At 39.0% G+C, this 13,491-nt stretch overlaps 1 protein-coding gene across 5 annotated transcripts in view; it reads left to right on the forward strand.

Annotated features, from left to right (window-relative positions):
• Positions 1–13,491, forward strand: part of SUV39H2 (SUV39H2 histone lysine methyltransferase) — a 46,144-nt gene that overhangs the window by 14,756 nt on the left and 17,897 nt on the right. The gene's annotated exons all lie outside the window — the stretch shown is intronic.

The raw sequence follows: 13,491 nt of genomic DNA on the forward strand, positions 1-13,491 counted from the left end.
CTTTTCTCTAGCTACTTTTAAGATTCTCTTTGTCTTTAACCTTTGGTATTTTAATTATGATATGTTTTTGTATGGGCCTCTTTGAGTTCATCTTGCTTGGGACTATGTGCTTATTGGACTTGTATGTCTGAATTCTTCATCACATTAGGGAAGTTTTCAGTCATTTCTTTACTGAAGGTTACATTTCTTTACATTAGGTTCTCAAATCCTTGCTCTCATTTGTCCTTTTAATACCCATATGTTTCAAATGTTGGTGTGCTTTATGTTGTCCCAGAAGTCAACTACCCACATATTTTTTTGCTATATTAACTGGGTGTTTTGTTCACTGCTTTGATTCTCTTGTTCATCTAACCTGTTGATTCCCTTTAATGTATTTTTTATTTCAGTTACAGTATTGTAACTGAATCAATCTTCATTTCTGATTGATTCTTTCTTATGGTTTCTATCTCCAATGTGGTTCTCACTGAGCTCATCTGTTTTTCTCCTAAGTTATTGAGAATCCTTATAATTAGTATTTTGAACTCTGTATCTGGTAGTTTGTTCATCTCCATTTTGGTGAGTTCTTTTTTTGTAGTATTGTCCTGTTCTTTCATTTGGGACATGTTTCTTCTTCTCCTTATTTTGGCTAACTCCCTGTGTTTATTTTGTATTAAGTAGATTTGCTGTGTCTCCTAGTCTTGGCAAAGTGGCCTTATGTAGTAGGTGTCCTGTGAGGCCCAGTGGAGCAGTCTATTTGTTCACCTGAGCCTAGTACTTAAGACATGTCCCTAGTTGTGTTTGCCCTCTTATTGTAGCTGAGCGTTGATTGCTGTTGGCATGTTAATGGATAGGATTAACCCTAAGCCTGACTAGATGTGAGGGCTGGCCATGACTGCTGCAGAAAAGCTGTTGTGAGGGAACTGACCCCACAGAGTGGGAGTTGCTTTAGTGGGACTCTGGTGCCAGCTGGGTCTGCCCTTCCAGTTTTTCATTTCAGGAGCTGGTTGGGTGGTGCTCTGGTGTGGTCTGAAGCTAGCCACCAGGTGTGTTGTTGGTTCTTGAGAGGGGCTCCGTTGCAGGTCACATCCAGCTTCTGTTTGAACCCAGCCTGGGCCACCTGGGAATGATGTGTTGTGGGCTTGGGGCCTGTGAATTGAAGTGAGCTGCCACTAATGCTGGACTTGGGACTCGTTGGTCCCACAATTTGAGCTGAGGCCAAATGTGTGGCTGCTTATTTTAAGCTACATTCCAGGCCAACCTTGGCTGCAGCTTATGCCAGGCTTTGGGTCACCTGATGGGAGTTGCAGTGCAAGTTGAGACTGGTTGCTTCTTGTGCCAGACTTGGGGCCACTTAGCAAGACGTATGGGTCATGTCAAGCCTGCCCCTGCTTGTTGGGGTTTGTGGACCTTTGATAGATATTACAAAAGTGCAACATGAGCCAAGGCAGGCCACTTGTGTGGAAAAGCCACTGAAGTGGCTCAGCCCGGTGCTTGGGTGGAATGAGATCTCAGGGAATCACCAGGGCAGGGTAAACAGTGATAATGGAGAGCTCAGAATTGGCACCCACCTGCACCTGCCACCTGGGTGGGGAGTGGGGGGAAGACTCAACAATGGAGCAGTAGTACCCACCAGCACTTCCATCTCCAGAGAGAGTAGTTCCAACCCCTCTCTTGCAGCCCTTGCTGTGAAGCTAGCCAATTCAGTTTCTCCATGTATGTTCCTGGCACTGTGTGAGTTACCATTCCTGCACTAGAGGCAGTTAGAAAGTCTGTGAGTAAGTGAGTCTGTCCACAAACCCCTAAAAAGCAGGGGTAGGCCTTCTTCCTCAAGAGGAACACCTCTGTCTCCTGCAGCAGTCCATCTCACTCAGATGCAATCTCTGCTTGTTTTCACCGTCAGATGTTATGGGGACTTCACTTCCAGGCACTGGTGCCCCAGCTATGGTGAACCCACTCTGGAGCTTGTATCCCTTGCTCCTCCCTCACAGATACCTCTGTGGCCAAAATATTTATCCCAATTTATTATGTTACTTTCTTTTTCATTTGAGAGAGAGAGACAAAGAAAGGAATAGAAAGGTAGAAACAACAATGAGAGATAAACATTGATCAGCTGCCTCCTGCACTCCCCTCCTTGAGATCAAGCCCGCAACCTGGGCATGTGTCCTTACTAGGAATCAAACCAGTGACCTCTTGGTTCACAGGTCAGAGCCACACCAGGCTGGCTCTCCAGATTCTTCATTGCTACACTGTGGGTGTGGGAACAGCTTGTGCTGCATCTTTGTCCCTCTTACCATTCTTGTGGCTGCTGGTTTATATTCTCAGTTATAGGCTTTGTATTCAGCTAGTCTTCAGTTGCTTCTCATTGATGGTTCTCTTATAAATTAGTTGTAATTTTGATGCGGTCATGGGAGGAAACAAGCACAGCATTAACCTACTCTACCATCTTGACTAACAGTTCAAATTATTTAATCTAAAACTCTCTTGCACTCGCTTGCTCTCTCTTTCTCTCTCTGTGTGTATGTGTATCATTTTCAGGGAAGGTGAAAGATCTTATGACCCTGTCCTTTTCTTATGTTTTCACACTTAGCTCATAAAGGACACTGTTTCATTACAATTGTTTCTGAAACACAACTCTGGTTACATTGTGGCCTTTTAAGTGACTCCCTGTTGCCTACCACTTTAAGCTGAGCTTCTTTGGACTGAGGTTCTTTATCATTTGGCCAGCTTCATGTCTTCTCACATATCCCCCTTTCTATGCACATTGAAATACCTGTAAATTCTCTCATAAAGCTAAGATTTACTGACCACCCAATATAAGTTTTGCTCTCTTCAAATATTGGGAACATAGCTTAAAATAGGATAGTTTATATTCTAATTCCTTGAACACATCATGCACCTTTGTGTATGCACTTTTGCATTTCTCATCCAGTTCCCTCTTTGGAATACTGTTGTTTCCCTTCTTTCTTTGGCAAAATACTACTTGATCTGCAAGGTTCAGCTGAAAGGTTACTACCTTTTGTAGAGCCTTCTTCCCTTTCACATCTCCAGTAAAATTAATTGCTTTATGATAAGGACTTCTTAAGTACTGTTCTTGTAATTTTTCTAGAACTTATCACATTTTATAGCTTTGTTTCATAACTTTTTTGCTAAATTATCAACCATTTAAGGACAAGAACTATGTCTTACTATAGTCTCTAGCACATAATGGGTATTTTAGTTCATGGTTAATAAATTGGTTTTGCTTCAGTGATTTTTCTAGTCTTCACAACACTATTAGTGTAGGCCATAGCTTCATGCTTATATTATAGTTGCAGTCTATTGGCTAATATTTTCTGTTTCTTCTATCTATAATCTTACTCAATAAACATTTGATTTTCTTCTGTGTGTCAGGTACTACATTAGGCAATGGGAAAGTAAACATTAATAAGAAACTGTTCATCAGCTTAAGGAACTCATAGCCTAGTGAAAGATTGACAAGTCATCCATTGCAATATAGTACAGAAAGTGCTGTGGCAGATGTTATTACAAGATCTATGCAAGGTACACTTAGGCCAGGTCACAGGAAGCTTTCCAGAAGAGGTGATATCCAACAGGGACTGAATAAGTAAGTCTTATAATTCATTATGGCTTTAGTATAGAGAATAGAGTGGGATATGGGAATGGGAAAGAATGAAAGATGAGTGAAAGAGCTTCCAGCCATTCTGTAACAGTGGAATTGTTTGAAAGGTTCCAAAAAGAGTGACACAATCAGATATGTAATTTAAAGAGTTCTCTGTGCAATGAGGAAAGTGGATTGACAGGAAGGGAAATGACAAGCGTACTACCTAACACATTCTGAAAGGCTATTGCAGTAATCCACACAAGAAATTATGGTGATTACCCCTTGCCAGTGTTTCCAAGTGGTTAGAGCATTGGCCTGGGCACTAAAGAGTTTGATTCCTGATCAAGGGAACATAATTGGGTTGCAGGTTCCATCTCCAGTCCTGGTTTTGGGGTGCATGCAGGAGGCAGCTGATTGGTGTGTCTCTCTCACATCAATGTTTCTCTCTGTTGCATTCTCTCCTTTCTGCTCTCTCTAAAAATAAATGGGAAAATATTCTCAGGTGAGTATTAAAAAAAAAAAAAAAAAAAAAAAAGGAAGAAATGATGATGTTTGAACTAAAGTAATACCAATGGAAATGAAGAGAAGTAGGTGACTTTTTAAAATTATCAAGGATATGAAATTTACAATTTTGTGGTTTAGTGGTCTGGGAGTTTGGTGGGGATCTGGCAGTGAGGGTTCCATATCTAGAAAAACTTGGGTTTCTGACCTGCAGTTGTTTAGATAATAATACTGTTCAACAAAACGCAGGAATATAGGAGGGTTAGGATAGGAGGACTAGGTTTGGTGAAGAAGGTTGAAAGTATTTAAGTGTGAGAAATATGGTTCTAATAAAGAGTGAGAACTTGCTGGAAATATAGATCTTGAAGTAATTGGCAAAAAAAAGTAGTAATTGAAGCTGTAGGGAAAGATACAGTTATTCATTAACTCAACAGATATGTATTGGCCATCTATCACATTATATGCTAGGCACTGGTGATCTCAGCAATAAATGATACAGAGGTATGATCCCTGATATAATGGAGTTTCTCTTTCAGTGAAGGTAAAAACCTTTAATATCCTGGTACAGAGTACTTAGTTATAGTTGAGGTAAGTGCTAATGTAACAGAGGCTCTAACTTATCCTACAAACACTGGGCAGGTGTTCATGGAACTGATGTTTAACTTATAGTCAAAGAATGAAAAAATAAATAGAGAAGGGTCTTGAGGCAGAGAGAACCTGACTTCTTCAAGGAATACAAAGTGTGAATGGGATATAGTTAGCAAGAGGGATTGAAATGAGGCTGGAAGGATAGGCTGGACCCAGAAATGTAGCACAACTTAGAGGCCAAGAAGGGAATTTTGAACAGTAGGGAGCTCTAGCCAGTTTGGCTCAGTGGCTAGACTATTGGCCTGTGGACTGAAGGGTCCCCAGGTTTGATTCTGGTCAAGGGCACATGCCAGGGTTGTGGGCTCAATCCATAGTATGGGTTGTATAGGAGGCAGCCGATCTGATTCTCTCTCCCTCTCCCTTCTTCTTTGAAATCAATAAAAATGTTTTTGGTTGTTTTTTGTGTTTTTTTTTACACACACACACAATAGGAAACAGTATTTTTGAGCAGGGGAATGACATGATATGAAGGGTATATTGAAAATATTACTCTGACTATTGTGCCATGAATGGACTGAGAGTAGTAAGGGGCTATTACAGTAATGCCAAGCCAAGCCAAAAAAAAAAGGGGGAGAGAAAGAAAGAAAGAAAAAGAAAAACGTGAGAAGAGAAAAACAAGGACTGAGGAACAGTAAGAGAGAAGTCACGGGAAGAGCTACCAAAGATTGAGACAAACTAGTAAGAAAGGTAGGGGAAAAAAAACAGAAGATTAAATCATGGAAGCCTGTGAAAGAGATAATGTCAGCAAGATAGAGTAGTGACCAGTGGGCCAAAGATTGTAAAGTAAGTATTGATGCCCTTAGAGCAGTTTCTGTGGCTTGGGTAGAAGAAACCAAAATAGAATGAATTAAAGAATTGGAGATGAGAAAGTGTAAAATAGTATGGACAACTCTTTCAAGAATTCAACTTTGAAGAAAGGGAGGAAGGTCAATGTAAGGTATAAGGGTGTTTATAAATTTAATTTTTTTATTTTAAAAAAATCTGAGTAGGTAATACATGCATGTGATTTAAAAAATTGAAAGTTGTAAAAGGTTATATACGGAAAGGAAATCTTATACCCCTGTAACATTGGTCTCCAGTCTTTCAACTTTTAGTAATTTATCATATCTTTTAGGGATCCCTTACATATTTAAGCATTTATATCTCATAGCATGTTTAGTTTGACTTAGCTTTTTAAAAATGAGGGAGATGTAGATGAAAACCATAGAACAGGATAAGCTAAAGACTCAAGAAAGTAGGGATAATTGATGGAGGAAGTACATCTCTTTTGTTTTTTTTGCATCCACCTTCTCCTCTAGTTATATGTCCATGGAAGTGTGGAAATTAAGGGAATTTCTGCCTGGTGGTTTCTATTTTCTCTCTGCATTAGGAACAAAGTTCATGAGCTATTGAAAATAACACGAAGTAGTAGTGTGGGATCTCAAGCAAAGTGGAGAAGGTCTGAAATAGCCAACTTAGGGAATGGAAAGATTACTAACTGGGTGAACCGGGTGGTTACTATTATGAGTTCATATTGGGGTTCAGTTGAACTTTTAGGATGTAAATTGAAGTCAGTCTCAGTGCTGTGTGATTTTTTTTTCCACACCATTTTCTAGCCATGTCACTCTTTCATACAGAAAATTTTCTGATAAAACTATGGGTACTCTTTATTAGCATACTTAGCTGATCAGTAAAAAATCAGAACCCCTATGTACATTGCTGGGGCTTCTCCCTTAGTAAGCAAATATTAAGAAAGAGATTGCCTTCTTAAAGTACCCAGATAATTTTGTGTCTTTAGAATGACCACATGATGCATACTAACAGAATATTCCACATCTAACAATAGAATAATACTCCTAAGGCTGATTGCACTTAGAATGGTTTGTTAAGAACTGGAATAACATAGAAATGATTGCACTGAAATGCAAATTTTAGAGATCAGGAAAACAGAGCTCCAAGAAAGGACTTTCCAAAAACATTTTGTTCATTTGTTTTAGTCTTCAGCCTCTAACCAGCTCTCACAATTCCTGCTCTCTGTCATTTGCTGGCATGAAAATCCAGTGAGTTTCTCTTAATCATTATGCCATATTTTTCCGTGTATAAGATGCCACTATGTATAAGACACCCCCCCACTTTTCCAACCCCAAATTAAGAAATCAATATTTTAAATTTTTGCTGTTTTTCCTCTTAAGGCCTTCTTCATTTTTGGCATCTGAAGGAGTTGTTCTTCCTGTTTTCTCCACTGTCTGATCATACACTCAGTGTGAGGAGGTCCAAATTATCTCTCTGAAGCTCTTTTGCATAGCTGATTTCATTCAGCTTGAATTTTGCAGAGTAAGACAGTCACTTACCAGTATTTATCTTTTTATTTTTGAACATCAGAATACTCCAGTCTCTGTTGCATCTGTCCATTCTCTACCTCCACCTCCAATTACGGCATAAACTGATATCAGTAACAATAAGGCTCATGATTAGAGGAAGCCTGTTTGACAAGGTATGGGCAGTTACACACTACGTGGCTCCCCCTTCGGCTGACATGCGTGTATAAGATGTCCCTCAATTTTCAGTCTAATGATTTTAGAAAAAAATGGCATCTTATACATGGAAAAATACAGTAATTGTCAAACTGTGCTCTCATACAACACTGGTGTTTTCATAATCAGATTCAGGCTATTTTATCACTAATATTGAATATGGAGATTCAGAACTTGCAGAAAACTATTAGCTAATGAGAAGATAAATTTTTGTTTTTTCTTCTCACATGTATATTTTTAAAATATATTTTTAATTGATTTCAGAGAGGAAGGGAGAGGGAGAGAGACAGAAACCTCCATGGTGAGAGAATCATAAATCGGCTGCCTCTGGCATGCCGCCTACTTGGGATCGATGCAACCCTGGCATGTGCTCTTGATCAGAATGGAACCCAGGACCCTTCAGTATGCAGGCCAACGCTCTATCCACTGAGCCAAAGCAGCTAGGGCCTACACACACACACACACACACACACACACACACAAACACACTAGAGGCCCAGTGCACAAAATTTGTACATGGGGGTAGGGTGTTGCTCAGCCCAGCCTGCACCCTCTCCAATCTGGGAACCCTTGAGGGATATCTGACTGCCTGTTTAGACCCAATCCCACTGGGACATCCTTCTCACAATCAAGGACTGCTGGCTCCCAACTGCCTGCCTGCCTGATTGCCCCTAACTGCTTCTGCCTGCCAGCCTGATCACCCACTAACCACTCCCCTGCCACCCTGATCAATGCCTAGCTGCTCCCCTGCCAGCCTGATTGCCCCAAACTGCCCTTCCCTGCCAGCCTGATCCCCCCCCAACTCCCCTCCCCTGTAGGCCTGGTTCCCCTCAACTGCCCTCCCCTGCAGGCCTGGTCCCTCCCAACTGCTCTCTTCTGCTGGCCTGGTCACCCCCAACTGCCCTCCTCTGCAGGCCATGTTGTGGTGGCCATCTTGTGTCCAAATGGGGGCAGCCATCTTTGACTACACCGAACTGTACATCTTGTGTGTTGGAGTGACTGTCAATTTGCATATTACTCTTATTAGATTATACACACACACACACACACACACACACACACACACACCGTGTTTCCCCAAAAATAAGACATCCTCCAAAAATAAGACCTAGCACAACTTTGGGAGAAAAAATTAATATAAGACACTGTCTTATTTTCAGGAAAACAGGGTAGTTTTTGTGCTTGCTACTACTTGCTACTAGTGGCCCAGTGCACAAAATTCGTGCATGGTGTGGGGCGGGGGGCGGGGGGGCGGGGGGGTTGGATTTCCGTCAGCCTAGCCTGCACCCTCTTCAATCAGGGACCCTTTGGAGGATGTCCTACTGTCCAATTGGCAGTCAGACATCCCTCTCACAATCTGGGACTGCTGGCTCCTAACCAATCACTTGCCTGCCTGCCTGATCTCTCCAACTGCTTCTGTCTGCCTGGTCACCCCTAACCCCTCTGCCTGCCTGTCTGGTCGCCCCCCCCCCAACTGCCCTCCCCTGCCAGCCTGATCTCGCCCCCAACTACCCTTGCCTGCTGGCCTGGTTACCCCCAACTACTCTCCCCTGCCGGCCTGATTGCCCCTAACTGCCTCTACCTCCCTGATCACCCCTAACTGCCCTCCCCTACTGGCCTGATCTTGCTCCCAACTGCCCTCCTATGCTGGCCAATTTGATTCTGATTGGTCAGTTTCTATGCCAGTCAGTGTCAAAATCTCTGCCTCCTAGGCAGCCATTGGCTCCTCACAGTTCACCCAGATTTGGTTCTGATTGGTAGGTTTCTATGCCAGTCAGCGTCTCCGGGCCTATCTCCAACGGCTGATCGACAGCTGCCATAGAGGCTATGAATCAGACTCTGCCTCTCTCTTGGCAGTCAGTGCTGGGTTGCCATGGTTGACCCAGCACTGACTGCAGGACTAACTTCTGGTGTTTGATGGAGCCTTCAGTTGGTCCATACAGACCCTGGGTTTTTATACATTAGGATAGACAGTAGATTTCAAAACAATATTGAAAAACCATGAATTAACCATCTCCAGGTTAAGTGTAACAGCTTGTATTTTAAGGATTCATATAATTACTATTGTAAATTTTATCTTGCATACATTTGGTGGTCATTTTTTGTTAGACATTCAGAAATATTTAGTCATAGCCTAAGAGGTAGTAAGCAATTGTGCTTGGTTCTGGGGCTACAAAGAATAAGGTTCCATTTCTTCCTACAAATGGCTTATAGTTTAGATTAGAAATGGGAACACAAGGGGTTGGCAGTATTCAGTCCTCCTTGAACAAGAGAAACAGGAAAGATTTCACTGAAGAGATGACATTTGAGCTGAGTTTTATAGATAAAGGGGTTTTTCCGCACATAAAAGATGAAACTGAAATAAGTATTCATTAGGCAAATGGAAGAGGTCATTCTAATTAGAGAACTGTGTACAGAAAACAGAAGGGTATGAAAGGCCTGTTATGTTCAAGTACTTAACAGCAGTTCAGTGTGGCCAGAGGGTAGCATGTGAATGGGGCTATAATGGAAGATTGAGGCAGAGGAATCAGAGACCCAATCAAGAAATGGTCTTTGTTTAGAACAGGAAGAATAAAAATTGTGTAGGCAGTGGGAAAACCATTAAAATATTTAAGTAAGTAAATAACAGAGCAGATTTTTGTTATTTAAAAAACCTCTACACTTTAGTAAAGAAAGATGGATTTCAGTGTTGCCAGTCTGGAGTCAGGGAAACCAGTTAGGAGTTAATGTAATAATCCAAGCAAGAATTGAATGCATGAAATAACCATAGATAATAGAGATGGACAGGAACAAGTATCTAAAGACATTTGATGGTGGATTGGATTGAGGATCAAGATTAACCTCCTGGTTTGCAACTTGTGTAACTAGGCAGATGGGTAAGATTCCTCTTATAGAAATAATCTGTTTGGGAAGGACAATGGTTAAGTTCCATGTGGATAGATTGATTTAAAATCCTGTTGGACATCCAGTAGGCTATAGGAATATTGGGTTACATATAAAATTTTGGGACTTAGCAGTATATAATTAAAACCTTTAAACTGGTGAGGTTGCCCAGAGAGAATTTTTAGAGCAGGAATTCTTTACTTGAAATCCAAATATCCTAAAATTACCCAAAATGTGTAAAGGTCCATAGCTTTCTTCAAATTGTCAGAAGGGGTAGTGTGAAAAGTGGCTAAGGATAGAGCCCTTAGTATCCACGTTCCTTTCAAGTGATAGGCTAGGATAATGGTTTCAGCAAAGAAGGCAGAAGAAGAATAAGAGTGTAGAGAGAATCATGATATCAAAACCCAAGGAGAATCGTCAAGACAGATGAGAACTGCAGAATTGTTGACTTAGCAATTAGAAGATTTGTAAAATGATTCCTGATAAACAATATGGAATTAAGTGTATATGAATTTTATGAAACTCCCCACAGAAACACCAGGGCTTCTAAGAATTATAATGAACATTAGCCTATAATAAAAGTTCAAATGCCTTAAGTGTCTAAGGCTATGTTAAATTTTCTATTGCCTTGCCATTACAGTTTTATCTATCACTTTAATAATCTGAAATTAAAAACCAGCAAATTTCATTTCTTCATGTTTTCTAAATACTTCATGCAAATCTTAGCTTTAGGCTTTTGCTCATGTTTTTCAACCTGCCTGTCCTGTTCCCTACCCAGGAAATCTTATTAGTCTTTCACAGTGAAGTTTGTTCTACTTCCTCAGTCCCCTTTTCTGAATAACCTATATTTATTTCCCTCTTTATGTTCTAGTGGTATATATTGTCTTGTTTGTTTTTGTAGTTAAAATTGTACTGTTTTGCATTATTACTTATTTTACATATTATTGCCTTCTTTTACCAATGATATTTTACTCCTGAAGTTAGTATTACATTTCATCACACCCTCTAGTGACCGAGTTTTCACATACTAATTATTTTAGATACTAAAATATTTGAATAAATTTTTTTTAAATGTATTTTCATTGATTTCAGAGAGGAAGAGAGAGTGAGAGATAGAAACATCAGTGATGAGAGAGAATTATTGATCACCTGCCTCCTGCACACACCCACCAGGGATCTAGCCAGAACCTGATCAGGAATTGAACCATGACTCCCTAGTTCATATGTCAGTGCTCAACCATTGAGCCACACCAGCCAGGCAAATATCTGAATTTAACCTACAACAAACATAATGGAGGGGAAATGTCTTTAAGAAAAAATTCATATGATGCAATTCAAATTATACAGGAGTAATTTATAGATCATTATTATAACTATATTCTATTTCTGTGGGTAATCAAGAGTTGATTGTATATCAGAATGAATAAGATACTGATAGACAAACTTTTTGGCTTTTATTTGGAATTTTAAGGTATTGAATTAATCAAATTTGTTAAGTCAAACTGGTCTTTTTCCTGCTTAAAGTTAGTTTTTAAAATGGAAATATGTTTTTGAGATTTTTAAAATAAAAATACACATATAAAAGATAAAAGTCTACAAAGCAGAAATTACATATTACTGTTATTTCTATACTATTGTCAAAGACACTGTTTTATAAGCATCTTTACTATTGTATTTACCATCTTTACTGATACCTACTACTAGGTATCAGTGTGATTAAATATAAAAGTTACTCATTGTTTTGGAAGTAGACTTCAGTGATACAGTGTTTTTTTAATTTTGTTGAATGATTAATTTAGCTTGATCATCTGATTTGAAGCCAGTCTTTGCAACTTTTGGCACTACCCAGAGCTATAGTAGGAAAAGCTGTAAAAGGAAAATAAGATGAGCAAGGTTGTATTACTTTGTTCTAGAATCAGAAAAGTTAACACTTTAATAATTAAGGGAAATAGATGTTAGATACTGCCAAGTAGGTCTCATTGTTGCTGAGCAGATACCTGCTAACAATAATCCCAAATGTTAGAAGTTACCTAACAGGAGGGAGAAATCCATGTTATACGTTAGTGAACCAGATTGATAAATGTATGTCTGAACCTTTTTTTTTTTTTGTGGGGGAGAGGGCAGGAGGTAGTACAATTTTGTGCATATCCTCACACCATAATTTAACCATTTTTTTAAATGGAGAAAGCATTTTGACCGTTTTTCTAAAGAAGCAAAGTCTTTTAATTCACAAGCATTACTGTTTATTGAATAGAAATATAATAAAACATTGAGATGAAAACAGTGGAAAGAAAATAAGCTCACTCACTACCTAGGTAACTTACTCCTTCAAAGCTGCCTTAATGCTCCTCAGCCCGATTCATACCTCCTTAATATGTCTATTGCCACATTTCCTAGACCTTCGAGTTATTTGGCGTTACTAAATTATGAGTCATAAAACAGCTTCATGGGCATCTTTACTTTATAATAAAAACTTTATTAAATAAAGTTTCAGGGCAAAATAAATGTAGCCCAATTAAGTTTTATCAATATATATGAATTAAAGTAATTAAAAACTATACAATGCAGTTTAATAACTTTTATGTTTTAGAAGGCATTTTACCTGAGGGCATATGGATATATGTTGGTTATTCCAGAGGACAAAGAAAAAATTTGAGAGACTTCAGAATTATTTTATTATATACACTTGACCATCCAACTTTAAGGAAAGAAAATATAGTCAAGTCACTGGGATAGGAAGGCAAGATTCCAGCTACCATGGTGGTCAACAGTAGTCCAAGGGATAAATCAAATAATGGGTAGTTTGAATGTTTGCTACCTAATCCAATCATGATTGAATCTAAGGTAAAAATTCTCTGGAATCATGCTGTCCAAAAGAAATATAATTTGGCTTACATACGTGTAATTTTAAATTTTCTAGTAACCATGTTGAACAAAATAAAAGGAAACAACTGAAATTACCTTCAATAATATATTTAATCTAGTCCAACATATCCAAACTATTTTAAAGAGTAATCAATATTTTTAAAAAGTTAAAAAGAGATATTTTACATTTTTGTGTGCTATGTCTGAAATTCAGTGTATTACCTAAAGCACAACTCAATTTGGACTTAGCCACATTTCAGGTTCTTGGAAAGTGTATCTTTAGAACATCTTCTATAAAGATTTTATGTAATATACAGAAACAAAGTTTTATTTTTATGATCTGTACTTCAATTGCTAGAAATCTGTCTATGTATTCTGATCTTTAAATAAAATGATGATGGATACCTTACTCTCTTTTTTTAAAATGTATTTTTATTGATTTCAGAGAAGAAGGGAGAGGGAGAGTTAGAAACATCAATGAGAGAGAATTATTGATCAGCT

This window comes from Pipistrellus hanaki (assembly GCF_964339955.1).
Source record: "Pipistrellus hanaki genome assembly, chromosome: 1".
Taxonomy (NCBI): Eukaryota; Metazoa; Chordata; class Mammalia; order Chiroptera; family Vespertilionidae; genus Pipistrellus; species Pipistrellus hanaki.